At 44.7% G+C, this 20,841-nt stretch overlaps 10 non-coding genes across 10 annotated transcripts; 5 read left to right on the top strand and 5 right to left on the bottom strand.

The window, feature by feature from the left end:
- Positions 1–8,941: 8,941 nt before the first annotated feature.
- On the top strand, positions 8,942–9,013 carry trnad-guc (transfer RNA aspartic acid (anticodon GUC)). The gene has a single exon. It is a non-coding gene; the product is annotated as a tRNA-Asp (tRNA).
- Positions 9,014–9,647: 634 nt separating this feature from the next.
- Positions 9,648–9,720, bottom strand: trnav-cac (transfer RNA valine (anticodon CAC)). The gene has a single exon. It is a non-coding gene; the product is annotated as a tRNA-Val (tRNA).
- Positions 9,721–10,171: 451 nt separating this feature from the next.
- On the bottom strand, positions 10,172–10,243 carry trnae-uuc (transfer RNA glutamic acid (anticodon UUC)). The gene has a single exon. It is a non-coding gene; the product is annotated as a tRNA-Glu (tRNA).
- A 201-nt stretch (positions 10,244–10,444) lies between these two features.
- trnah-gug (transfer RNA histidin (anticodon GUG)) lies at positions 10,445–10,516 on the top strand. The gene has a single exon. It is a non-coding gene; the product is annotated as a tRNA-His (tRNA).
- A 574-nt stretch (positions 10,517–11,090) lies between these two features.
- Positions 11,091–11,163, bottom strand: trnav-aac (transfer RNA valine (anticodon AAC)). Its single transcript has one exon. It is a non-coding gene; the product is annotated as a tRNA-Val (tRNA).
- Positions 11,164–12,360: 1,197 nt separating this feature from the next.
- On the top strand, positions 12,361–12,432 carry trnad-guc (transfer RNA aspartic acid (anticodon GUC)). The gene has a single exon. It is a non-coding gene; the product is annotated as a tRNA-Asp (tRNA).
- A 634-nt stretch (positions 12,433–13,066) lies between these two features.
- Positions 13,067–13,139, bottom strand: trnav-cac (transfer RNA valine (anticodon CAC)). Its single transcript has one exon. It is a non-coding gene; the product is annotated as a tRNA-Val (tRNA).
- A 451-nt stretch (positions 13,140–13,590) lies between these two features.
- trnae-uuc (transfer RNA glutamic acid (anticodon UUC)) lies at positions 13,591–13,662 on the bottom strand. The gene has a single exon. It is a non-coding gene; the product is annotated as a tRNA-Glu (tRNA).
- Positions 13,663–13,863: 201 nt separating this feature from the next.
- Positions 13,864–13,935, top strand: trnah-gug (transfer RNA histidin (anticodon GUG)). Its single transcript has one exon. It is a non-coding gene; the product is annotated as a tRNA-His (tRNA).
- A 2,051-nt stretch (positions 13,936–15,986) lies between these two features.
- trnam-cau (transfer RNA methionine (anticodon CAU)) lies at positions 15,987–16,059 on the top strand. The gene has a single exon. It is a non-coding gene; the product is annotated as a tRNA-Met (tRNA).
- The last annotated feature ends 4,782 nt before the right edge of the window (positions 16,060–20,841 follow it).

The following is a 20,841-nucleotide window of genomic DNA, read 5'->3' as shown; positions in this document are numbered from 1 at the left end:
TTAGGATGTGTTTGCACTTATTCTGTGTCTCTAGCTTCAACACAGCGATATATGTATATGCTCACTGATTTTTTGGTACATGCCCAGGGCAATAATCATTATGAGGATTTATTTCCATATGTGCTAGAGGTAGTGTTGTGAAATTCTTCAACACACTGGATCGCAGGTTTAAACCCCCTGCACTCTTACTCCTTAAATACCAACAAATGCAGATATGTAGCAATCATATTGTAGCGGACACTCATTTGCCTGTTTCACAAATGATCATATTTTACTAGAGATTCTGTTTGGGATACGGATGTGCATTCTGACAACAATCTCTTTCAAAAAATGATTTTACCTTATCGCAGCTTTGCCCTTCTTGCCTCTTTGGAAAATATATCCATCTTGTGGTCGTTGTTGGTAATGTCTAGACAATATCTCCATCTTGTGGTCGTTGTTGGTAATGTCTAGACAACATCTCCATCTTGTGGTCGTTGTTGGTAATGTCTTCTTATGCCCTTTTTTATTTTAATTCTCTATTAGTTGATTCTAGTATCTCTACAATGGAGCTGAAAATTTTCCAGAAAGTGGTTGCAAGCCCGATATCATGCGAAGAAACTTCAGGATTCGGGGATCAGTCAATGGATTTTCTTCAAAGTTGGATTTTTGCACTCTGTGGACCAAGAGATGTTGTTCTATAATGTTTTTTTTTTTTCAAATTTAAAAATATCATTTTTTCATGGAGCTTTGAATGGGATGGATTCACCCTCCTTTAGCCAGGACAGAGCTCCAGGAGCCTGGGTAGGATTCTAGCTTTCTCCCCTTGCAGGCACCTGGCACAGAAGACAATATTTTTTTCCTTAAAATCTTTTTTTTGTGTGTTCCTTGTTGTTCCAAACTTAATTTTAATCACTTTTAATTAGAGATTTTATTAAAAATAGTGCAATAAATGACTAATTTCACAAAAATTAATGTAATATAAAACGGATGTTTTCAACTTTATTGTAGTGTTTTAGAAACTAATAGGTCTTCAAAAATGGTTGTTTTTCACTCCTATGAATGAAAACTGTTGTTATATGATGTTTTTTTTTTCAAATTTTAAATGATCATTTTTTCATGGAGCTTTGAAGGGGATGGATTCACCCTCCTTTAGCCAGGACAGAGCTCCAGGAGCCTGGGTAGGATTCTAGCTTTCTCCCCTTGCAGGCACCTGGCACAGAAGACATCATTTTTTTCCTTAAAATCTTTTTTTTTGTGTTCCTTGTTGCTCCAAACTTAATTCTATTCACTTTTAATTAGAGATTATATTAAAAATAGTGCAATAAATGACTAATTTCACTAAAAATACTAAAAGTAATATAAAACGGATGTTTTTAACTTTATTGTAGTGTTTTAGAAACTAATATGTCTTCAAAAATGGTTATTTTTCACTCCTAGGAATGAAAGCTGTTGTTATATGATGTTTATTTTCAAATTTTGAAAAAGCAAAGGATTCTAGCTTTCTCCCCTTGCAGGCATCGGACACAGAGAACCTCATGGTTTTCCTAAAAATCATTTTTTATGTTCAATGGTGTTCCAAACTTAGTTTTAATCAATTTTAATTTGTTATGTTACAAACAGGGTAATAAATTCTTAATTGGACTATAACTAATGTCATATTGTCTGCTACAAAACTGATATTTTCAGCTCTATTGTAGAGATTCTAGAATCAACTAATAAAGAATTGAAATAAAAAAGGGCATAAGAAGACATTACCAACAACGACCACATGATGGAGATATTGTCTAGACATTACCAACAACGACCACAAGATGGAGATATTGTCTAAACATTACCAACAACGACCACAAGATGGAGATATTTTCCAAAGAGGCAAGAGGGGCAAAGCTGCGATAAGGTAAAATCATTTTTTGAAAGAGATTGTTGTCAGAATGCACATCCGTATCCCAAACAGAATCTCTAGTAAAATATGATCATTTGTGAAACAGGCAAATGAGTGTCCGCTACAATATGATTGCTACATATCTGCATTTGTTGGTATTTAAGGAGTAAGAGTGCAGGTTTAAACCTGCGATCCAGTGTGTTGAAGAATTTCACAACACTACCTCTAGCACATATGGAAATAAATCCTCATAATGATTATTGCCCTGGGCATGTACCAAAAAATCAGTGAGCATATATATATATATATCACTGGGTTGAAGCTAGAAACACAGAATAACTGCAAACACATCCTAAATACAGTGTTCCAGCACCTTTGACCTCATCCAGAACGTATCATTTCTTGAAAGGGATTGCTGTCCGAATGCACATCTGAATCCCAAACAGAATCTCTAGTAAAATACGATCATTTGTGAAACAGGCAAATGACTGTCTCAGGGGCCCATTTCTCATTGTCAGACACATGTATGCAATGCTTTCACTGTGCATTGAGCAATAGGGATCAAAAACACAGCAGGTAAGGTTAGAAGTCATGTTCTATGATCATTTCTTTCAGCATTAGGGACTAAATATACTAAACGTATGATGCTAAAATGTTATTTTTACATATATTAATGTAATAAATGATTGCTTATGCTTTATAAACAAATCTAATTATAATAAAAGCTTAAGTTTTGTATTTATCTTGTACCATAGAACATGATTTTCTTTGTATTTCAAGCCCACAAAGTGTCCAAATGATGCACCTTTGACCTCATCCAGAACGTATCATTTCTTGAAAGGGATTGCTGTCCGAATGCACATCTGAATCCCAAACAGAATCTCTAGTAAAATACGATCATTTGTGAAACAGGCAAATGTCTGTCTCAGGGGCCCATTTCTCATTGTCAGACACATGTATGCAATGCTTTCACTGTGCATTGAGCAATAGGGATCAAAAACAGAATGGAAACCAACAAGGATGGGATTTGAACCCATGCGTGCAAAGCACAATGGACTAGCAAGCCATCGCCTTAACCACTCGGCCACCTCGCCAACAAAACTGGGCTGTCCTAACTGGGTTGGCGCGCTCCAGATGATCTTTTTCTTTTTTTTCCCTCGTACTCGAGGGTCATTTTCCTGTTCCACATGCGATTTCAACATTTTCCTTGGGAGATGTCAAGCCAGCAAGCCACTGCTGTGGTTCAGTGGCCAGCGTGGAGTTCAGTGGCCCTGTTGTACACAGAAAGCACATTGAGCTCCTTGGACATGAAAAGTTCCAGATTAAAGCCATTTGTCATCCTTTCTCTTGGTGTCGATGTTGCTATTGTATGTAAAGGTGGCAACTTGCTCAGCGAGCAGGCGGAGCACACACCGAATGCAGATGTGTCTGAGTGGTGTGTCCAAGTGGCTGCAAAAGGACAGCACTCCCGGGGCGCTGTGGCTTAGTTGGTTAAAGCGCCTGTCTAGAAAACAGGAGACCCTGGGTCTGAATCCCAGTGGATAACTGCCTACGGCTAGACTTAATTAAATGCAAGTATTCATTTCCTGTCTTTAACACGACTTGTTTTTCTTAAAATGGATGCAACTTGCAAAACATGAAATACAAACCTTGCTAATCAGCGCTAGCAGCTGGCAAAAAAAAAAGAAGTCAGCAATGTTTTTTTTCTTTAACCTTAACCCTGCTAATGGAGAAGAGTTAAACGACCGAGTCTATGCAGCTTAAACGGTGCGCACGTCGGGTTCTTAGCTGAAAGGGTGGTAAATCACGCTCACCCCAGTCCTTAATCTTTTAAAGAGGATACAAAATTGAACCTAGTCGCCACATCACATACATCCTGTTCAATGATAAAAAGGTAACATCTATCCTCGCTCCAGAGTAAATCTCACGTTGAGGGCATATTTTTTTTTCACTTTACCGTGAATCGGGCTCGGCTGCACAGAGGAGAGAGCAGAGCAATGAGGTCACGGGGACAGGGGAGTCACACGCTGGCGGTTTGAATACGCGGAAGATCACTGAGGGATCCACAGTATATGGACCCTCCGTGCGCAATCAGTCCGCACTCCGGACTCTGAATCCTGCCATCCGAGTTAAGATCTCGACAGAACCTGAAGCGCAGTTCCTTCTTAAAACGTAATCTGGTGAGCATTTCTAGAATCGTACTTGTATAGATGCAGCCTTTAATGTGTTGCTAGGTTAAAATTGATGACTTCTTTTATTTCAGTAGGCAACTGCCCTCTTGATTTCAGATTGAATTTCTTTATTACAGGGGCGCTTTTATGATGACAGAGTCATGTTCAGGTACTTTGCTTGATGGAGGAAGCTCATTTCGGACTCTGTGATCTGCTCACCTGGAAAGGTCTGCTGTACTACTACAAGAGAGAAGTAGAGTCTGGAAGAAGGGACAACTTTATGATGCTTTGGAAGGTAGTTTTTTTTTTCTTTGAAATCGAAATGAATCAGAATATCAGAGCAAAAGACAAACTCTTGGTTTGGTTTAAAGAGATATGGTTTTAAAACAGACAAAATGTAGAAAACAGGTGTTTCTCACTTTTGGAAAAGAATGGACCGGGGGTATTTTACTAGTTGCAGTGCTGAGCTCACCGGGTTGCAGTCTTGCAGTGTCGCACCAGGGTCAGTGGTGCAATGGATAACACGTCTGACTACGGATCAGGAGATTGTAGGTTCGACTTCTGCCTGGCTCGGGTCCTTTTTAAACGCATCAGGCTACTCCCTAAGTAGCCTGTGCTACTTACTGTATTGTAATCGTACCCAGTAAGAGATTTCCTTCATGTAAATGAACTGCACCTGACAGCTTTAGAAAAACACCTGGGCTCAGTACGGTGCTGAGAGCTCAGCGTTGCTGTTGTTCTAATTAGCACGCACTGCATCGGCTATGAACCCGAACTTTTCAATTATTCCGATCAGTAAGTCAACACGTAGTCCACATGAAAGGTAGAAATATTCTCGTCTGTCTCTTGTTTGTATAGAACTGAATGTCCCTGACAATGTACTGTTAGTTTTAATTGAAGAACGGCATTTGTGTTCAAATATACCAGACAAGTTTACGTAACTGCTCATGCGACACTCAGTTGTAATTAGTCAAGAAATAAAGTCGAACAACAGCTGCGGGTTTGATTCTGAACGTATGAGATTGCAGCGCCTTTTACTTCCATTGACAAATGATAGAGATTCGAAGAGAGATCCTTCAGACCAACAAGCAAACCCACGGCTATTTCGGTTTTCTATCTAGGCAACGTTGGTGTCTGCAATAGCATACATGAAAGCGTGATGCAATTTCTGTGGCTACATTTGTTGCACATCATGCACAGTAAGAGTGTTTCTAACACCAAATAAAAAGTCAACAATTAGCGATCACGCCTTCTCCTCAGTTAACCCACTGAAACCCTTGCTGTTAACAGTTCTTTAATGCGTGCTTTACGAGCACCTACATATCGTGTCGGTTCTTTCAGCTTTATTCATTAGGTTTTCAAAGGCATAAGTAGAGCACCAGAGGTGCGAACGCAGAATGTGTGGTAATCTGAAGAACTGCTTTCCATGGCAGCGGGTCCAAGCGATTTAGCATTTTTATAGTACCGGGAAAGGAGAAGCGGCACTTTGCCTTTGCCGCGCAGGCACAAGGCGACGTGCGGCAGACGCCGGAGTCGGCAAGTTCCGAACCTGCGCGGGGAAGCCCCAACACATTTCGAGTCCATCGCCTTAACCACTCGACCACGACAAAAGCGAGCTCGCTGCCGCCGCATTCCTCCTATAATCTAACACGGAGTGTCGAAGCAGTAATTTACGTCATCCTACCACTGCAACACGGGGAATAGAGAGAAATGAGCACACGCTACGAATCGTCTCAATCACTCCCTAGAGTCGTAAGGCGCATTGAAGGGTGCACCCCCATCATTAATCGTTGCGCCTCTGTGAAAGGAAAGCTCTTGGGCAGTCTTTGAAACAGCTCGGATGAAACACTTGATTGCTTCCATGTGCATCTGGAGCCCACCCAGTGGGCAAAAGACGTATAATATACGTCTATTAAACGCATACCTTATACGTCTAAATGTGGTCTACAATTCGTCTAGAATGAAATTCTAATATACGTCTAAAGTTATACGTCAATTATACGTCTATGTTTAGACGTTCATTATACATAAATGGTTGGAGTTCTATTATACGGATAAATTTAGAGGACTATTATACATATATGGTTGGAGTTCCGGATAACTTTAGAGGTCTATTATACGGATAACTTTAGAGGACTATTATACGTATATGGTTAGAGGTCTATTATACGTATAACTTTAGAGGTCTATTATACGTATATGGTTAGAGGTCTATTATACGTATAACTTTAGAGGTCTATTATACGTATATGGGTAGAGGTCTATTATACATCAAAGATAGATTTTATAGGTGTAGAAACAAGTAAACCAAGCCAATGATTAGATTTAGAAATGTATTCTGAAAATACACATTCACACCTGAAACATATGTATTTCAAATTATACATTGTATACAATCAATCAACAATCAACATATGGGCAATAATCATAAAAAAACACAACTAGTCTTAAACTTCAGCTACAAATTCTGGTAACATGGCAATATACAGTATAGTAATGACAAACACAAAACTAATTATATTAACACACTAACTCAAAACCACATTTTGATTCAAATATACATTTTAAAATGTACAACTTCTATATTTCCAAGAAAAAAAAATATTACAATGGAAGTTAAGATGATTTTTTTCCACTATTTGCAAACCCTGTCTAATTGTCCTAACAGTTAGAACCAAAAACCTATTATTTTCAGTGTCCAGATCTCCTGGCCCCCTGTCTTTCATATGCATTCTTCAAGTAACACATTGCATGCTCCTTTATTTCTTTTTCTGTTGATGTAGGGTGGGACTTCAGCACCGCAGCTAGGAGAAAATTATATAATATTACTTCCCAAATAAATGATGATTAATATCTTCTTTAGTATAATCTAAAAAGTGAACGGTTTACTAAGCTCAAAACTGAAATAAATGTATAAAATTTGGCTTGCATCATAGCAGTTGAGCAATAAAGTCTGTCCTAATTAAAGAGTACCCAAAGTTTGAAAGTACAACATAGAATAAGAATAGAGAAACGGCAAAACGATTTTGTGTCATCTTCCCCATTCACACTATTTTATGTGCCATTTTTTGCTTATTCACGTACTATTTTAATCAAAATAATATTAAGAAAGATCTGTATGTATTCAGATAGTATTATTATTGTTCATACTTACTCGTCAAAAGAGGATTGCTGAGATATTTGCGGATATACTTCTACGTTTGAAAAACGTGTCCAAAATTGTGACCAACGAATACTAGCAATGCATTGTGGTATATAACCGGAAAATATGCTGGGTTCGATATTTTCTCAACGTATGCGTTTATTAATGTTGTCGATATTATGGTTGAAATATAACATTGATAATACATCGCGGCTATGTGCCCCCTGCTATGAGCTGATGTGCAATTTTAACGCATGTAGTTAGTAAGGATCGGTCACTGTTGTATGGTATTATATATAATGACATTATGGAATAGGATGGGGACAGGCCTGGCATCACGGGGGGAGGGGGGAATGTTGCCCCTTCAGTTTTGGGCAAAAAGATTTACCTAACTTAATTTGCGCCCTAAAAAAATAGTTGTACTTTGTCAATGGTCAGACAACACTAAATGACAGGAACAGTCACTCAGTCTGTTTGATGGGCAGGAGGGCTATCCGTCCAGGAACTGCACATATCAGTGTCGTTATTGAGTGTCAACATTACGATCCTGTTTGCTCAGGTGGACCGATTCCTTGCAGTAGTTTATCATTATACTTAAAATCGTTATATAACTAGGACTAGTTATAGCAGTCTGTGCTTTCTGTTGGTTTTACAACATTTTTTCTTAACGATTCAGAACGTCCATGTAGCTGCAAAAATGAACGCTTATGGTACTTTTCGCTCCAGGCAATACTCTCCAGTGAGAGTGACGAAAAATGTGAAACTGAACTTCATCGCAAATACCAGATTGCTAGTCGATATCTTCTATCATAAAGCACTAATTAATGGCATAGCTGCGAGATTTCATTTGGGTAGCTGCACCGTACAGCTCCGTTTCAACCGAAATATCACCCCCGCTCAGAATTTCAGACGCCCCCCTACAGATTTTTCCCCGGGCACCGCGCACTGATGGGGGACGGGGTTTCCAGGAAATGGTATCAACTTTTCTCAAGAAAATAAAAATAGAAACTCTATAGGCACTCAAACATTTTACTGTTTTTTTTTCAGGCAGGTGGCAAGACCCCTCCGCAAAACCCTTGTATGCCAAGCTGTGGGCATTGATTCGTCGAATATACGTATATTCACGGCGAAAATACGGCTATACGTATATATACGTCGCCTCGACGTATAATCAACGTCGAATTGCAACCGTAAAATCGACGACATTAATAAATGCATATATAACGTCGAAAACACATCTAACACTAGGAGTATACGGCACTCTGCACAGTGTACGAAGTAAATTATTTTCGCAGTAATTAATTTACACGTGTATAATAAATATAGTAAATATAATTAATTACTGCGAAAATAATTTACTTCGTACACTGTGCAGAGTGCTGTATACTCTTAGTGTTAGATGTGTTTTCGACGTTATATATGCGTTTATTAATGTTTATTTCACACTGTCGTGCACCTTTTCATTGCTCTCGCTTTCAGAGCCTCCGCACGGCACACGACTCGACATCAGGAAGCACATTGAAGTGAAAGCAGGGAGCGCTGCGACATGCACTGTGCAGATCCCGCCACACTAAGAGGTATATAAGCGTCAAAGGCAAGTCATTCCGAGTTGGTCGTTTGTGTTTTCCGTTCAGACGCGAAATGCTGAAATGATCTCTCGGCTCCTCGGTTGTCATTTCTGCTCCGTAAAGGAATCACAGCACGCGTCGCCTTCCAGCACGCTGGGTCGGGACACGATGCCGGGGGTCGGAGCGTGTGATGTCTTCCTCGTTAGTATAGTGGCAAGTATCCCCGCCTGTCACGCGGGAGACCGGGGTTCGATTCCCCGACGGGGAGTAGCTTTTCTTTTACCTCCTTAGAGAAAGGACTGCCTTTCACTTCTCTGTTTTCTAACACAGCGTCGTGCACCTTTTCATTGCTCTCGCTTTCAGAGCCTCCGCACGGCACACGACTCGACATCAGGAAGCACATTGAAGTGAAAGCAGGGAGCGCTGCGACATGCACTGTGCAGATCCCGCCACACTAAGAGGTGAGTGGGTCTGTTCGATGCACAAAGAACGCTTTGATAAGCGTCAAAGGCAAATCATTCCGAGTTGGTCGTTTGTGTTTTCCGTTCAGACGCGAAATGCTGAAATGATCTCTCGGCTCCTCGGTTGTCATTTCTGCTCCGTAAAGGAATCACAGCACGAGTCGGCTTCCAGCACGGTGGGTCGGGACACGATGCCGGGGGTCGGAGAGAGTGATGTCTTCCTCGTTAGTATAGGACCTGTCACGTGGACCTGTCACCTGTCCCCACCTGTCACGCGGGAGACCGGGGTACATCAGGACGCGCATTGAAGTGAAAGCAGGATGCGCTGCGACATGCACTGTGCAGATCCCGCCACACTAAGAGGTGAGTGGGTCTGTTCGATCACAGCACTAGGCGAATCCCCAATCCCCTTTTGTGCGTGGCGACAGAAGAAGTCTGGTCTGTTTCCGCCCGGTTTCGATCCAGGGATCTTTCGCGTGTGAGGCGAACGTGATAACCACTACACTACGGAAACTGTGGTCAGATGTGCCCAGCGGCCCAGCGCTGAGCTTCGCCAATGCGATTCAGCTGCTTCCAGTGCCTTTATTGGGGTGCGCTGATGGACCGTGCTCTCTCTCCAGAGACCAGCACGCCTGTCATGGACGGAGCAGGAAAGACGGCGCCACATTCTACAGCCCTCTCCACGCAATCGACGAAATCGGGCTACTGAAGTGGAGAAAATCGCCTCTCCAGAAAGTGCAAATATCATCTTGGAGAGTATAAATCCTATTGCCGAAGGTCAGCCCTGTCTACCAGAGTGACCCTCCCACCTCCTGCAGCGATGGTCAGCTCGTCTCACACGCGAGAAGTTTCGGCTGGAAACAAGCGCCCCCTCTTCTCGCACGTTTTGCACGTTGAGTAGTTTTAATGCGGCTCCTTCGTACACAGTGCTGATCTTTTGGAAAGCAGGAGGCAAAATTGACACGTTCCCATACCGGGAGTCGAACCCTGGCCACCTGGGTGAAAACCAGGAATCCTAACCGCTAGACCATATGGGAGTGCACAACCCTGCTGTTCCGGGCATCATGCAAGCAAACTACATAAATATGAGAAAACACGCAAGAGAGTTGTCACTCAGAGTGTCGAAGGGTCGATGTATACTGGGGCTCAGTTGAAATGCAACGTCAGGACTTTCCCGAATTATGTCACACGAAGAGAGCACAGCCTTTTCCGCCCTGCCACGTGTGTATCGGTAACTCGCCGTGATCGTATAGTGGTCAGTACTTTGCGTTGTGGCCGCAACAACCCCGGTTCGAATCCGGGTCACGGCAGAATAGGGGCGTCTGCTTTTACTACTTGCACGAATGAAGGCAAAAAAAAGCCAATTGATGTGAACGAACGGCGCTTTACAGAGGAGTACTGCCTGACTGGATCGTTGATGAACGACAGAGACCACTCCGACCTCTTCTCGGGTTTCTTCAATGACTTACTAAGGATCTTCTTCACATTCGCCCATGCAGGGGAAGCCAGTTACACCAAAGCAAACGCAGGAAAGTGCAATTCAAGCAGAGACCAGGAGGGACCTGTTTACACCGAGAGTGGTCGGAGAATGGAACAATGCGCCCAGCCCTGTTGCTGGAGCCGATTCTTGATGAGATCTTGGGCTCACTAAGAAGCCCCCGCTGGATGCTAATCTTTCTGTTGTTCTTGCAGGTCCTGCGCTGCTTTTGAGCCGACAGAGCTCGTCCTGATCTGTCGGCACAGCCCAATTGCAAATGATCGGCTCCGCATACAGAAGGAACGTGCGTTTGGTACAAGAGTGCATGAAGGCACCGGAAATACATTGGGAACAAATGACCGGTCGCTCAATACCTCTGTGAAGTACAGGAGCGTGCAAAACGAGGCTGTTTCCGCCCGGTCTCGAACCGGGGACCTTTAGCGTGTTAGGCGAACGTGATAGCCGCTACACCACAGAAACCTGCAGGGACTGCTGCTGGTGTCTCGCTTGCGTTTCGGGCTGAGAAAGGGACGCGTCACTTTAGGCAGGGGGCGCTGGAGAGAGGAACAAAGGGCGCGATGAAACAAAACACCAAAACCCGGGATCTTTAGATCTTCAGTCTAACGCTCTCCCAGCTGAGCTATTTCGGCGGTGCACAGAGCCCACAGCCACCTGCTCCAGCCTTCCTGTGTTGCGGCATGAGCGCACCAAGAGTAGCGGGAGAGTGTTGCAGGAACGTCACTCAGAAGGAAAGCCACCCAGGTGCGCTCTCTGAGCTCTGTCCAGCGCATCTTCCTCGCATGGACTTCTGCCTGCGACGGGCAGGAAACAATTAGCAAGAACAGAACAACACCCCATGGGTGTCTCATGACCACACCTTAGGTTGTGACACGTGCAGGTGTGAGGGGTTGCCGGGCTACTTTGGAGCAGAGCTTGGGCGGAGGGAGGGCGGGAAAGCAGACAAAGAGGTGACACCTCAAGGTCTGCACGATCACAGCTCTCCGCCGCCCCAGGCTTCCGCTCGATAAGCTGCTGGACACACCCGCCCCTCCTCACACAGACCGTGGAAAAGCCCCCGAGTCGGAGGGCTCTCTCTTCCTCCCAGGAGCTCTTGGACACGACGCACAGACAGGGTGCGGGGAGCCGCCGCCTGCAAACACGGCTCCAGGCAGGACTCCACTCCGTAGGAGCCGCAGAGCAGAGGAGATGGGGGCAGCTTAGCTCCTGTGCAGAGACCTGAGCTGCTGTTGCTGCAGACGCTGTCTTTTCTGCACTCGGGGTAGGAGTGAATGTTGAGTTGCCCTCAGAAATGAAGCAGAGTACTTCAACGGCACGGGTGTGTGTGTGTGCGTGCGCCCTGGTGATTCTGGGAGACAGATCGAACCTGGGCTAAAAGAGAGGAGGCTTAGCCCTCTTCCATTTGCTACTTCAAAGTTGTACAACCCATTTGTATCTGCTAGACGGCGCAGTTTATCGTGCACAAAGAACGCTTTAAAAAGCGTCCAAAGCAAGTCATTCCGAGTTGGTCGTTTGTGTTTTCCGTTCAGACGCGAAATGCTGAAATGATCTCTCGGCTCCTCGGTTGTCATTTCTGCTCCGTAAAGGAATCACAGCACGCGTCGCCTTCCAGCACGCTGGGTCGGGACACGATGCCGGGGGTCGGAGCGTGTGATGTCTTCCTCGTTAGTATAGTGGCAAGTATCCCCGCCTGTCACGCGGGAGACCGGGGTTCGATTCCCCGACGGGGAGTAGCTTTTCTTTTACCTCCTTAGAGAAAGGACTGCCTTTCACTTCTCTGTTTTCTAACACAGCGTCGTGCACCTTTTCATTGCTCTCGCTTTCAGAGCCTCCGCACGGCACACGACTCGACATCAGGAAGCACATTGAAGTGAAAGCAGGGAGCGCTGCGACATGCACTGTGCAGATCCCGCCACACTAAGAGGTGAGTGGGTCTGTTCGATGCACAAAGAACGCTTTGATAAGCGTCAAAGGCAAATCATTCCGAGTTGGTCGTTTGTGTTTTCCGTTCAGACGCGAAATGCTGAAATGATCTCTCGGCTCCTCGGTTGTCATTTCTGCTCCGTAAAGGAATCACAGCACGAGTCGGCTTCCAGCACGGTGGGTCGGGACACGATGCCGGGGGTCGGAGAGAGTGATGTCTTCCTCGTTAGTATAGGACCTGTCACGTGGACCTGTCACCTGTCCCCACCTGTCACGCGGGAGACCGGGGTACATCAGGACGCGCATTGAAGTGAAAGCAGGATGTGCTGCGACATGCACTGTGCAGATCCCGCCACACTAAGAGGTGAGTGGGTCTGTTCGATCACAGCACTAGGCGAATCCCCAATCCCCTTTTGTGCGTGGCGACAGAAGAAGTCTGGTCTGTTTCCGCCCGGTTTCGATCCGGGGATCTTTCGCGTGTGAGGCGAACGTGATAACCACTACACTACGGAAACTGTGGTCAGATGTGCCCAGCGGCCCAGCGCTGAGCTTCGCCAATGCGATTCAGCTGCTTCCAGTGCCTTTATTGGGGTGCGCTGATGGACCGTGCTCTCTCTCCAGAGACCAGCACGCCTGTCATGGACGGAGCAGGAAAGACGGCGCCACATTCTACAGCCCTCTCCACGCAATCGACGAAATCGGGCTACTGAAGTGGAGAAAATCGCCTCTCCAGAAAGTGCAAATATCATCTTGGAGAGTATAAATCCTATTGCCGAAGGTCAGCCCTGTCTACCAGAGTGACCCTCCCACCTCCTGCAGCGATGGTCAGCTCGTCTCACACGCGAGAAGTTTCGGCTGGAAACAAGCGCCCCCTCTTCTCGCACGTTTTGCACGTTGAGTAGTTTTAATGCGGCTCCTTCGTACACAGTGCTGATCTTTTGGAAAGCAGGAGGCAAAATTGACACGTTCCCATACCGGGAGTCGAACCCGGGCCGCCTGGGTGAAAACCAGGAATCCTAACCGCTAGACCATATGGGAGTGCACAACCCTGCTGTTCCGGGCATCATGCAAGCAAACTACATAAATATGAGAAAACACGCAAGAGAGTTGTCACTCAGAGTGTCGAAGGGTCGATGTATACTGGGGCTCAGTTGAAATGCAACGTCAGGACTTTCCCGAATTATGTCACACGAAGAGAGCACAGCCTTTTCCGCCCTGCCACGTGTGTATCGGTAACTCGCCGTGATCGTATAGTGGTCAGTACTTTGCGTTGTGGCCGCAACAACCCCGGTTCGAATCCGGGTCACGGCAGAATAGGGGCGTCTGCTTTTACTACTTGCACGAATGAAGGCAAAAAAAAGCCAATTGATGTGAACGAACGGCGCTTTACAGAGGAGTACTGCCTGACTGGATCGTTGATGAACGACAGAGACCACTCCGACCTCTTCTCGGGTTTCTTCAATGACTTACTAAGGATCTTCTTCACATTCGCCCATGCAGGGGAAGCCAGTTACACCAAAGCAAACGCAGGAAAGTGCAATTCAAGCAGAGACCAGGAGGGACCTGTTTACACCAAGAGTGGTCGGAGTATGGAACAATGCGCCAAGCCCTGTTTCTGGAGTCGATTCTTGGTTAGATATTGGGCTCACTGTTGTTCTCGCAGGTGTTGCGCTGCTTTTGAGCCGACAGAGCTCGTCTTGGTCTGTCGGGATAGCCCAATTGCAAATGATCGGCTCCAGGTACAGAAAAAACGTGCGTTTGGTACAAGAGTGCATGAAGGCACCGGAAATACATTGGGAACAAATGACTGGTGGTTCAAGACCTCTGTGAAGTGCAGGAGCGTGCAAGAAGAGGCTGTTTGCACCCAGTCTCGAACCGGGGACCTTTCGCGTGTTAGGCGAACGTGATAGCCGCTACACTACGGAAACCTGTAGGGACTGCTGCTGGTTTCTCGCTTGCGTTTCGGGCTGAGAAAGGGACGCGTCACTTTAGGCAGAGGGCGCTGGAGAGAGGAACAAAGGGCGCGATGAAACAAAATGCCGAAACCCGGGATCGAGCCAGGGACCTTTAGAACATACTCTCACGAATCGTTAGAATACGTGCGTTTGATCATCAATTGCGTAACAATCACATTCGTTCGACTTGAGCCATCAAGCTCATAGTTTTCAAATCTTGAAAGCTGTCATTGAGCACATCATAGTCTGCAGTACGCCCCGTAACTTGCGTACTTCAACAGAAAGAAGAGCAGACAGCTCCATAAATATGCGAGGCGCAGAGAGTGCAAGGCGAGCCGCACACGTTTCGGTGGCTGAGAGAGGGCAGTTTTTGCTTCTGCATTTCCCAAGTAAGGACGCATGACAACAAGCGATCGCGGTGCTCATTTACGACATAGTGGTGATGAGTTTTCAGTACGTGTTCTTTTGAACGAGCAATGAGGTTGCTGCCTTGGACAGCTGACTGCACGCTCTCATTGTGCCACGTGATGAGTATTCACCAGGCTCGTTCAGTCATTAGTCACATTCCATCGTTTGCCATAAGCAGATGCTGCAAGGTGATGTGGATATCAGTTCCCAGTCTTGTGGACGAGGACAAAAAGAACACACAAGGGCTCATCCACGAGTTGAACCCAGGACCTCCCACACCCTAAGCGAGAATCATACCCCTAAACCAATGAGCCACGGCAGCACTTTCCATTTTATTCTGTCAGCCAGCTTGAGGACGGGGGAGAGGCGTCATTCGCTCGTCCAGTCAGACCTTCATCAATAAGTCAAGAAAGCCGCAATTACACGACTGCCTTGCAGACGAAGGGCAGTGAACTGCACCCGGTAAGAGGGGAACAAGCGGCACTAGGCGACACCGAGGCATGAGCCCCAGGGAGGGGGGTTAGCTTGCATGGTACAGCGCTCGCTTTGCATGCGAGAGGTAGCGGGATCATTTCCCACGTCCTCCAGGTGTGTGCTTAGAGCTTGATGTGCCGAAAGGTGTCCTTTAGCCTGTGGTCACGCCTTGCATGGAGAGCGTCATGCAGCTGTCAATCATTTCGCAGCCACGCCCCCTCTTCATCTTCTCTCTGCCTTAAGCGTCTCCGCCACTCTCTCTTGACATTTCATGTCAGCATGTCAGAAGTCCGAGTGACGTTTTTAATGGCTGAGTGAGGGCACGATGCTAAAGCAGAGAGGCCACTTCAGCCAGAGAGACTTGTGCTAGGTGAGATCTGAAAAACAGACTCGCAACAGAAACAGACCAAAAAAGTATCGGTGAGCTCAAAAGGCAAATGCAACATCCAGCAGAGGGCGTCTAAAGATTAGGGAACGGGCGACTGAAATCCATGAGGCAAACTTTCTGGCTGTGTACTGCAGCTGGCCTCGTTGGCGTGGTTGGTAGCGCGTCAGTCTCATCATCTGAAGGTCCTGAGTTTGATCCTCACACGGGGCAGGGCTGCTTCCTCTCTTGCTCTTTTCAAACACTTGCGGCAACTGTTCGCTCATAACCACGTCTGGAATGCGTGACCTTTACACGGGGGAGAAGCAACGCCGCATCCCTTTTCTAAAGAACATTCACATTCAGAAATAAGTCAAGAAATTTGCCATTACTTTCGCTCGCGCTGCTGTCAGCCTGCCCATGTTGCCAAAGAAAGATTCACTCGGCGTCAACATGACAGAACAGCGATCACTTGAAAACACTATTCCACACTCCGTAAGCAAGAACTTCAGTGTTTGCAGTCACCCGATATGCCGATAGTCAAAGGAGCACAAAACACGAAGCGTCAAAAGAGAAGATGAGTTGATGGAAAGAGCGTTGAATTGATGAGCACAAAAGTTCAGCTCGTACAATAGGCAACGAAGGTCCCGGCGTCATCATCGCACTTGAAAGGACTGCCTTGCAGACTAAGGGCAGTGGGAGGTTGCTGTTTTGAGATGGAGGCATTGGGATGGTGGGCCGAGATCTATTCTTCTTAAGGAATTCTTCATCGTGAAAGATCGGTCCACAGGTCATCCAAAGAACTTACAAATTTTTTGGACTCAGGGAATCACGTGCTTCCGGAAGGGAGTGAAGTGCTCAAACACATGACATGCCCCCTTGATCTCACATGCACAATTCTGCTGCAACATGCACAGCTACCGTCCACACCAGGCAGTGGGGCTTCAGCAGAATTTGCTACGCCACCTGCAATTACATATCCAGCTGCACACATATACATGGCCCCTCTGTCCTTTTCAGGATCTCAAAAAAAAGCATAGCGTGGTTTTCCTGCAACCTGATTGACCGCATCTCCCTCAGAATGTGCCCCGTTGCATTCATTGCTGAAGCAGGACGGAGGCTAACGGGCATGCCAGAACAGTTAGGCTCAGCGATCTCTCCAAAATATTGTGGTTGTAGTGGAAGAAATATGGTTTAAATTGTACCTTGGTATTTCAAACTCTCTCTAGAATGTGATCCATTTCTATTTTATTTTGACAGGAACTGGCTAATGACACTAGATGAAAAGAGAAGAAAGAAAACACAACGTTTCGGCCGTGGAGCCTTCTTCAGGTGTGAGGGCTCCACGGCTGAAATGTTGTGTTTTCTTTCTTCTCTTTTAAGCATGGAATAGACCTATTACTTGTTCCTTTGCAGCCTACGCATGCTGACACAGCTCCCCACCTGAACTGCTAATGATGCCTGGTAGTTTGTGGTACTTGGGTATTGTCTTATGTTTGCTCAAACTGCATATGTGTGATTGCATATTTTTGGGTATTTTCATATGTCAATATTTAATTCACTGACATTCCTGTATGCTTGGAAGAAAGGTAGATTGGATTTGGCACAGGACGCCTGCCCATATTTGTTGATCATTGTTGGGCTGGAAAAACAATGATAAAAAGTGTATGAAAAAAGCTCTCTCCAATATTTCCCTTCTCTTCGCCATGGTTACACTGCCCGTTCTTTCCGTCTTTTGTCCTTCTACAAAGATTGCAGGGCTCTTTTTCCACCATAATATCAGAATATTTTTTTCTCTTTTAAAGGCTGTAGGTGGGGTGTGATGGACTGTACCACTATCATAGAAGATTTTTTCAGGACACATCGCAGTTCCATAGTAGAATTTATCAATAGTAGAATTCCATAGGACATTATTTACCAACATATTACCCAGTGTGAGACTCTGCCAGTAAACCTCAGAGCATTGAGTTCTCCACTGATAAAGATGGCTGTCTGAAGTCATGAAATCCACTGCTGGGATGCCTGAGAGACAGTAATTGAATCTTGGCTGGAATTAGGCTTTCTATTAGTGTTGATCTTTGGGAATTATGTGGTAAAAAGGGAAAACTCCTTTACTTTAGTCACTTTGAATGTTCAAATGTACAGAACCTGCAAAACTAAGCAATGAAAAAAATCCATCACCACTCTCATGATAGCATAACTCATAGTCTCTGCTGTTGTGTAACAATACACACTTTCAATTTTCTTATCGCCTGTCTCCAGAGAGAATGTTGTTAGTGCTGATGACCTTGAATTAGACCTTGTTGACTCTGTAAAACAATCTTCCTCTGCTTAGATTTTCACTCAGATTGATTTTGTTCTCAGATTATTCCTGGCAGGACTGAGTTTCTAGGAAATGAAAAGTGAAAGAAAAAGTACAGAAGATCAGCCCTTGAATATACAACATTGTGCAGTGAGATTGTTAAATGTATTAGCTGCTATCCTGAGTTAGAGCCTGTCGTGGTAAGCAGTGGATGACAGGATCTAGCACAGATACTAATGAAACACTGTTAATGAAAGATAAAACACTTGAGTCTTATTTTAGTTTTCCATTTCCCTTTCATTTGTGATGTACTGTACAACAGGCCACAGAACATGCACAAAAACAGATATGCACACATTCACACCAGGCAATGACAGTCTGCCCAGTCAGAATCTGAGCTGAGGTATCAGAATTCTGAATTCCCTGAATTCTGTCATGGATCATCCACAATAAGGGCAATGTTTGAACACGAGGATCCCCAGGAGAGAGCCTAGTAACATAAATCTTGGAGCAAAAGCAGATGATTAACTTCATAGTTTGTGTGGTTGAGCCAAAGTTGAGCATGAGGATATGTGAGTCACCATTCTTAGAAATGGATCCAACTTCAGACAGGCGTCAAAAGTAAGAGTATACAGTGCTGGGGCAATGACACTTCAATGATCAGAAGGATAACAAGAGTTTTAATGCATTGAAATTGATTTTCTGGTGATGCACACTGTCATGGAACTATTAATTTTTTAAGGATCACTTACTGACGTCAGACAGCTGCCAATTCTCCAGACTGGAAGGATGAACAGTTTATCCCCCTAGGTACCATATTTCCATATTTCGAAGCATTGGAATAATACATGTCATACAGCAACATAAAAACAGGAAGACAAGTATCACAGCCCCTATAATCGGTGTTAGTAACTTAAAAGAAAAACATTCCCCCTGGCCCAAACTGTGATTCTAACCAGGAGAGAAAAGCCGGTGTATCTTTTATGCCTCTCTCTTTATTCACCTTGTCTTTTAGTTCTTTCAAATGCTGAATAGCGAGCGTAAGATTTCCATAATCATCGTCATTAGCTGGAATATATGTACAACAGGAGTCTCCTACTAAAGCATAGACTCCTCCAGATGCTGCATTTTGAAGGTCCAGCACGAACCTGTTCTGAAGTGCCATTAATCTAACTCCCCTTAATTCTTGTTTGATAGCGTCTAAGCCTTCTAACGTGATATTAATAAAAGAGTACATTTCATAAAAAGTCGCATGGGTGAGGCTGTAGAATGAGGCATTAAAGCACATATATAACAAGATGCATTAAATTTCTTTAACTTTACAGTATGATTTATAAATTTATACCACAAATTACTCATGTCCCCCTCATTATCAGTTTCATTCAGCCAGTTTGTATACAAAGAGGCTTCGTGTTTAGATTCTTCCTCTTTTGGGGTGGTGACAGGCTTCTACATAAAAAGGAAAAAGGCTGTGCACATCAGTCCCAAGCAGGTTATCCCCATCTGTCCTTGTGGAGACATCACTCCTGCGCTTTGCTCAGTTCGTTTGTGACCTTTTTACAGTGGGAAGCATGAATCCAGGGCACCATTTCTGTGACCTTCACAGCAGTGGCAGTGGTCAGCAGCACCTGGTACAGCCCCCTCCACCTGAGTGAACACCATTTCTTTTTCCTGAAGTCTTTCACCAGAATCCAGTCTCCTTATTCACTCATTAGTTCTTACAGCACAGGTAAATCCCTGTGGGCTGGAGCCCAGCATAATCTTAGGCTTTTTTGGTCAACTTTGGTCAACAGATTGGTCAACAACTGGGTAATAACTCTTAGAAAAATCTACACATTGTTCCCCTGCCTCAGCTGTGACGTTTTGCAGAACAATTCTAGCTGAAGTTGTAAAATTTCTCTTTGTTCCGTTCCTGCAAAACATCTTATTATGAACAAACAAACCACAATAATCATTTGCATCTAGGGGAATCACTCCCAAGGGTAAGCCCCCTTAAAACTATATTGTTCTACCCATCAGGTTCTGCCACTAGATAAGAGAACCTTTCCCATGAAATCATTTTTTGACCTTCATGATCCCTTCAGGGCGTACAATTAGCACAGAAGCAGCAGCTTTAGTCCACATGTTTTTCAAACAGGATATTAACGATATGATCATAACGAATAATACCAGACCCACAAATATGTATTGAACCAGAGACCCTCTCCATGTTCCTAGCACAGACTGTAGCCATGCACCAATGCCCCAATCATCTGGATTGCAGGATTTACGAAGAAAATTATTTTCGCAGTAATTAATTTATTATATTTACTATATTTATTATACACGTGTAAATTAATTACTGCGAAAATAATTTACTTCGTACACTGTGCAGAGAGCCGTATACTCCTAGTTGCGGCACACACGATACGTACAGTAAAAAGCCTCAGGCACTGTGTTAGATGTGTTTTCGACGTTATATATGCGTTTATTAATGTCGTCGATTTTACGGTTGCAATTCGACGTTGATTATACGTCGAGGCGACGTATATATACGTATAGCCGTATTTTCGCCGTGAATATACGTATATTCGACGAATCAATGCCCACTGTGTAAACTCTTGAGCAAACTCTGAACCAGCTCTAAGGAAACGAATCCGATTAGACGTTACTTTGACTCATCTTTTTACGCTCAGTGCGGGATTGCTCAAATATGCAAATGGTGAGGCTCCAGT

This window comes from Lepisosteus oculatus, unplaced genomic scaffold (genome assembly GCF_040954835.1).
Source record: "Lepisosteus oculatus isolate fLepOcu1 unplaced genomic scaffold, fLepOcu1.hap2 HAP2_SCAFFOLD_379, whole genome shotgun sequence".
NCBI classification, from domain to species: Eukaryota; Metazoa; Chordata; class Actinopteri; order Semionotiformes; family Lepisosteidae; genus Lepisosteus; species Lepisosteus oculatus.
Note: the sequence above shows the minus strand (reverse complement) of the source record. Positions and strands in the feature narration are given on the sequence as shown.